At 35.9% G+C, this 6,688-nt stretch overlaps 1 long non-coding RNA gene across 1 annotated transcript; it reads left to right on the top strand.

Annotated features, from left to right (window-relative positions):
- The first annotated feature begins 709 nt into the window (after nucleotides 1–709).
- LOC148873900 (uncharacterized) lies at nucleotides 710–6,176 on the top strand. The gene is made up of 2 exons (XR_016104507.1): nucleotides 710–930; nucleotides 5,834–6,176. It is a non-coding gene; the product is annotated as an uncharacterized LOC148873900 (long non-coding RNA).
- The last annotated feature ends 512 nt before the right edge of the window (nucleotides 6,177–6,688 follow it).

Genomic DNA, 6,688 nt, shown 5'->3' with positions numbered 1-6,688 from the left:
ACCTATCCAACTGCCTCCTCTTCATATTTCCCAAAAAACAATATACCCTTCATTTTCCATTTATATGAGCTATGTTAAAACACATTTATAGGGCTCTTTAACATACTACATCTACCAAAAAGACACCAACAATGAAACAATGAAACAAGGACTCACTGCTGCAACTTCTCCTAGTGCTTTACCATATTAGCAATTTACTAAGTGGTGTCATTAGGTGTATTATACACATTATAAGTTTAGCCTTAATCAAGCCCAATGCTTTTACATCATTTGATTTATTCTCTCTATGTCCACTATCTGGGCCAAGTGGAGATTGTTAGAAAATTCATTCAAGTAGGACATGGATTGGCCCATCATAGTGAATCATGATCCATGTTGGAGTCCTGATCAAAACCGCCCAAGGGCTCATATTGGACGATTGGGACAAGATTTCTCTCCCCATATTAACTCCATATCATTAGTAGTTTCCTTGATAGGTGGAAACTACCAATACCAAAAGTCTTGGGAAGGACCTCTTTCTCCTAGTCTGCCCTATTCACTCTCTAAACTCTAGTACTCTATGTAGTATTCCTATCAACATGATTGTAAGAGAAGAAAACTAATGAGAGACTTGAGGAGAAAGAGACAGCCTTTGAACGGCCAAGGAAATCTCTTGGTGGAAGTTGATTTCAGATTGGAGTTCATGTTGGCACCCCACAGGGTTATGGACGCCCCACAGTACATCCGAACTGTGTATTGAGAACATCTCCCAATGACAAGTACAGGAGATGTTCCCAGTGCATGCTGAGATGTGCATGTGGGGCGCTGATGTGATCTCTTGAAATTGCAGATCATGAAGGACAAGCAAGGAGATGGGTTTCAGATCTATTGTAGATCCAAGGAAGAAAAGCAAAATGTGTGGTGGTTCTACAAGTAGCAATGGCTTAGGAGGTATACAATTCTAATCCTATTTTTTAATTGTTTTCGGTTAATTTAGCCGTATAATCTTAGAGAGACCTAAGCAAATGGGTCTGTATTTCCCAGATTTTATTAGCTATGATTTGTTCTCAAATCCAAATATCATATGGCCGATCTATAGTGGTATCATTACCAAAACCCAAAGCCCCTATAGGCTTTTGTGTAAGGGGTGTATAAGACAATAAAAACCAATTCAGGGACCTCATCTAATAGCTTAAGATTTTCCTTGACATGGTATCTATGCATGTTTGACCAAGCAGTCTAGTGTTTGATCTTCATTGCCCCATTGTAATTAATTAAACTTCAGCTAGCATATGGTATGGTGGGCCTGTGCTTGACCACACTCCAAGTCTGATGGGCATTGACCTAAGGGAGTGTGTTAGAGAATAATAACATATTCAAGGACCTCACCTAACATCTTAAGCTTGAAGGTTGAATAACACCTTTGATTGTATTAGAACTTTGTTTAACCAAGAGGTCTACAATTCGATCATGGCTGCTCCTATTATAATTAATTACATTTTAACACAAGGTATGGGTGGGTTTGTGTTTGTCTATGTTTCACGCCAAATAGGCTTTCACATAAAGGGGCAATTTAGAGAATAAAAACATCTTCAAAGACCTCACCTAACAGCTTAAGCTTTTGGGTTGAGTAGTTCTTTGACAATAAACACCAACCTAGCGGTTTCAATATCAATTTGATAGGCTCATAACAATCACCCACAAGATACAACTGCAAAGCATTTGAAATAAAATAGCAACCAAGAAAATCCAATAGCAACAAAAATAAAAAAATCAAATCAAAGACAAAAGAAAAATAAACACTAGTAAGAACATAACGGATTTGCATTTGATTCGGTCATACTACCTATATTTATTGGAAAGATGAAAACCATTCTTTACTATAAAAGAAAAAAAAATGAGAAACAATACACAATACCTTGTCCCTTGCAAGTCAAATCAACCCTTAACCCTTGTATACTTGTCCTCCATTTCCACTTTTAATCCAAAGAACAAAATAAGAGAAAAAAAAAACCCCATTCTTACATCAAGAGCATTCTAATTCTTTTCTCAACCTCTCTTTTTTTTTCTCTCTAACAAGAAAAAGAGTAAACATTCTTCTTAAAAACCTACATACAAAATAACCTTTTTATACATAAAACCCAAACATAAATGAGGGACTACACCAAGCATTAGATTACAACCTAATTTGATGATTAAAAAATAAGACATAATCCTAACAGTTTCTTTAAACAAAACCTTATAAAGTCATGAAAATCGTCCCTTTTTCAAGTTTGATTGTAATTAGAATGCTGTACATGTTGATATGAATAATGTGTAAATTTTCTATCAACTAGTTCAATTTCTATTGGGTATTCACTCCCACTATAATAGAGCTAACCATTCTCATTTTTGGCACAAAACTCCAAGGTTTTCTCAAGAGCTTAAGTGAGAAATTGAGTAAAACTTGTAGAAAATGGAAAAGAGGATTCACAGTATTGTTAGAGATTGTAGGTCTCTTTGAGGAAGTCCATGTTGACCATATGTGTTTTGGTGATTACAAACTCATTGATAGTACTAATAAAATGATGTTAGTTGTGTAGTTGTGTCAAGTAATTCCTATTGTGGTAAAATGATTAACAATTCATTATGAAGAATCAAACTATGATGAAATGCATTTGGGCAACTGTCTATTAACTAGTAACTCTCTAGGGAAAATAAATGCTACAAAGAGCTAGAAAAAATAAGCATCAATCTTCAGTATTTTATTGTATCTTATTTCTTAAGAGTTTATGTAATCATTTGTAAAATCAAATCAAATCATTAAGAATTGACCTAACTTAGTTAACCGAACCCTAGAGACCAATGGCTAAAATCAAATTTGGTTCTTAGGGGTTTTCGAACTCTTTTGTGGTACTTAAAAAAAAAACAATCACCTAAGCTTGGAAACCTATGTAGTTGATTTCCAAACCTTGGGAGTCATAAACTCAGAGTTTCTAAGATTAATAGATATCAGTAGTCGATTGCCCTTAAAGCAATAGTCAACTACTCGTGACAGTAGAGACTAGTTTCACCCAATAATCAACTACCCATATATGTATAGTCAACTACCTATAACAACCAAAGATAGTTTCACTCTAACATCTACTCGATAGTCAACTACCAATAAGCTATAGTTGACTATGTCTCATAGCTGAGGCTAGGTATCTACTAGTAATCAACTATCAAGAGGAAGTCGTCAACTACTACATAAGAGAACTACTACTTAATGAATAAATCTAATTGTTCGAAGGCTTAATGGCTCTTTCCTCTTCTAGTAAGCATTCAATTTTGATGGGAACTTGTTCTGAACATTTCTAACTTTGGTTTGATACATTCCTAACAGACTTATAATGGTTATTTGTCTCAAGCATTATAAATTAGTGGTTTTAAATTGAAAATCATAATAGCTTAAATTGTAAAAGTTACCAAGTGAAAAGAGAAATTTTAAGCAAAAGCTTTTAGAAAAGAAGAGATTTTTAAACTTAATCAGTTCATACAAATGAGAAAAGTTTGTGCAACCTTTAGGTTTATTTGTTTCTCATTGAAATTTCTTAAATCTCTTCAAGTGATTGAGCCTATAGCATCTGAGCATACTCTTGCATTTTAATAGTTTGCATATATCAGTTTTATCAAGCTAAGAGGAATTTTGTATTATTTGTATTTTTAATTGTTTATTATCTTGTTGTAATAGGGTGTTCAAACTTGAATAGCTTCAAAGGTTTAGTTGGCACCCAGAAACCCAATTGTTCAAATTTGGTTAACACCCAAAAGCTCAACCATTCAAGTCTTATTGGCATTTTTAAGTGCAATGGGTTCAAATCTTGTTGACACCCGTAAATCCAATTACATCAGGTCTTATTAACACCCGAAGGTCCACCTATTTTAAGATTTTTCTAACATCCAAAATTTCAGTTGATTTAATGAAAATTCTCAAAAGGTTGCTTAAGGAGAGAACGTAAGCCAAAGTTTGATTGAACCTCTATAAATCCTTATCTGCTTTACAATGCAATTGATTTACTTTATTTATTTACTTGTTAATTGCATTGCATACACTGCCTTCCATTTCATCAGTATTGCACTCAAAGTTTTATAAGACTTTGATTGGGGAGAAATCCTTTAGAACCCAATTCACTCCCCTCGATTAGGCTAACTAGGCAACTCAGAGATTATCTAAATGAGAACATGTATTTAAAAAGAGGATGTTCACAAAGAATCAACTTATAATCTAGATAATAGTAGTATCAGTGTAATCTCACATTCTCCATTCTTGGTTTAAATAGGCAGTACTCGTAACTCTTTCTTGGTAAGACATCAAGGCCCAAGGTAGTTTAGATGTGAGAGGTGGACTTTTACTCCCTTAAATTAGCAACCAAAACTCTCTCTCTCTCTCTCTCTCTCTCTCTCATTACAATTTTGATCAATCTAATTCTGAAAAGTAAAGAAGCTTATGAATGACTATCTAGTAGTTGAATTCAACAATCATAATTTCATAACCCACTTGCTAAAGCAATCCCACTCACATAGAGGCATAGCAAACGGTTTCTGCCTACATGTCAGTCCTACAAACGCAAAACCACCTCATTAAACTACAAGTAACCAACTTCCCCCCAGTCAAACTTGGCACCTACTCTTACTCTATGGGCATCCACACAGACAACAAAGGAAGAAACTATGGGAGTACCTCACAAATTTACAAACAAGCTCCACGGTCCATTGGAGTAAGCCAAATCTCATAACATGAGGCACACCATACCTAAGAACAAATTTTGCCTTCCAAAACTCAAAGGGGTACTAGGGTTCAGGCAAAGTAGAATGATGAATAAGGCAATGTTTAGCAAACAAATTTGGAGACTGATGTCACAGGAGAACAGTCTATGGTGCAAAATAATCAAAGAGAAGTATTTCTCAAAGACTAGTCTTCTAAATGCAAAGAAAAGCAGCAACAGTTCCAAATGGTGGAAGCAAGCTTTTAATCTGCTTCCACATTTCAAACCAAATATTCTATGACCAATAAAAGATGGAACTTCCATCTCAGCCCTAGAAAACCACTGGATTCCCATTCTAGCTGGCGGAATTCCACCACAAAACTTAAGCAATTCTTCCATCAATCACAAGCCCAAGGTGGCAGAACTCATGGACAATAGAGGCGAATGGGATATCCAAAAGCTACAACAGCTCTTTAATGAAAACATCATAAGCCACATAAGACAAATAAACCCACCCACAATCAGATCTTGAAAGAGATCAAATCATATGGAAGAAAGCAAACTTAGGCTTGTTTTCAGTCATCATATAGACAACTTCAAGCTATTACAGCCTCGTCCTCAGGCCAACACTTCTGGTGGAAGCTTTTTTGGAATCTAAAAATCCCATACAGATGCCAAGTATTTATATGGAAAGCTTTATGGGAAGGCATTCTAACAAAGATAAATGTGCCAAATGGCTTCAACGGGAGGAACTACTCTGTAGCTTTTAGAGCCTGTATCAGGATTAAATGAGCCATCAATGATGTGCATGTGGTTGCGGTGATACTGTTTTATATGCTTCCAGCATATATTCTTGAGATTTATTAATGATTTATGAGGGTTGGAGAGTCTGATTTTCAAATTAAATACGCTGTTACACAGAATTTACTAAAGTAGCAGGAAACTTCCTGCTTGCTAAGCTGAGATTGGAGCAGACTTAGCCAGTTCTCGATGATTAAATTGAATGGCTTTTGCTCCATCACTGAAGGAGTAACTCCAATCCGTGCTTCACACCATATTGCCTGAGCAATATATGCATGTGAAAAGTAGGTGATGTATGATTTCTTGTTTCCTGTCCACGTCTGCAGGATGCTCTTTCGTCATCCAACACCCCAGGAATGTTTCCACACAAGATGAACTGAGAGCCCTAGCAATTGGAGTTGAAGCAGCTTCACAACTTTCTGCTAGGACTATAATAATCTACTCAGACTGCCTAAAGCTAGTTCAGCTTTTTACCTCCAACAGTAAGCCAGCAATATGGATCGAAAAGCTCCACTGGTAAATAGACAACAAAACAAACTGTCGCACCTTTTGCTTATTTTGCATGTAAAGGTCAACTCATTATCTCATATAACTCAGCCTCTCAAAAGCATGTACCCATCAGTTATTATCAATGAAGCTGCTTCTTCACTTTGAAAAAAATAACAAACAGTTTCTTCCTTGATATTACTTATTAGTGGTCACAGACAAATGAAATACAAAGAAAGCAATTGTCGATTCTGCAGCATTTCTGAAAAACTTGTGCAAATGCTGCTACCCCTTGGTTGCTCTGGGCAGGCTAATCATTATCATGTCTAATGGGGTTTGTCACCATCTGAATCACACAGGTCACAACTCTGACCCTGAAAACTCCTCTTTGGGGATTGGAGGTGAAGAAATTTACTAAAAGAAACATAAAGAGTCGTAAGTGTAGTACAATGAAAAGTTCAGTATTAAAATGTAGATAGTTTCTACCAAGCCAGATAACCCATAAGAGGAAAAGGATTCGCATTTCACTAGGCTGGTGGTGGTGGAGGATGTCATAGGAGAGTAGGATAGTTATGGTGGGGAATTGACCAACAATCTTATAATGTAATGCAGTTCTGATAAAGCATGTATTATTTTAAATTTATGGACGTGATGACCACTGCTTAGCCACAACCAACATTCTAACAGGCACAAGA

The sequence above is a fragment of the Nelumbo lutea genome, chromosome 1 (genome assembly GCF_056320005.1).
Source record: "Nelumbo lutea isolate HS-2025 chromosome 1, American lotus-T2T, whole genome shotgun sequence".
In the NCBI taxonomy this organism is placed as follows: domain Eukaryota; kingdom Viridiplantae; phylum Streptophyta; class Magnoliopsida; order Proteales; family Nelumbonaceae; genus Nelumbo; species Nelumbo lutea.
The sequence above is the reverse complement of the archived record's forward strand: the minus strand, read 5'-3'. Positions and strand labels throughout refer to the sequence as shown.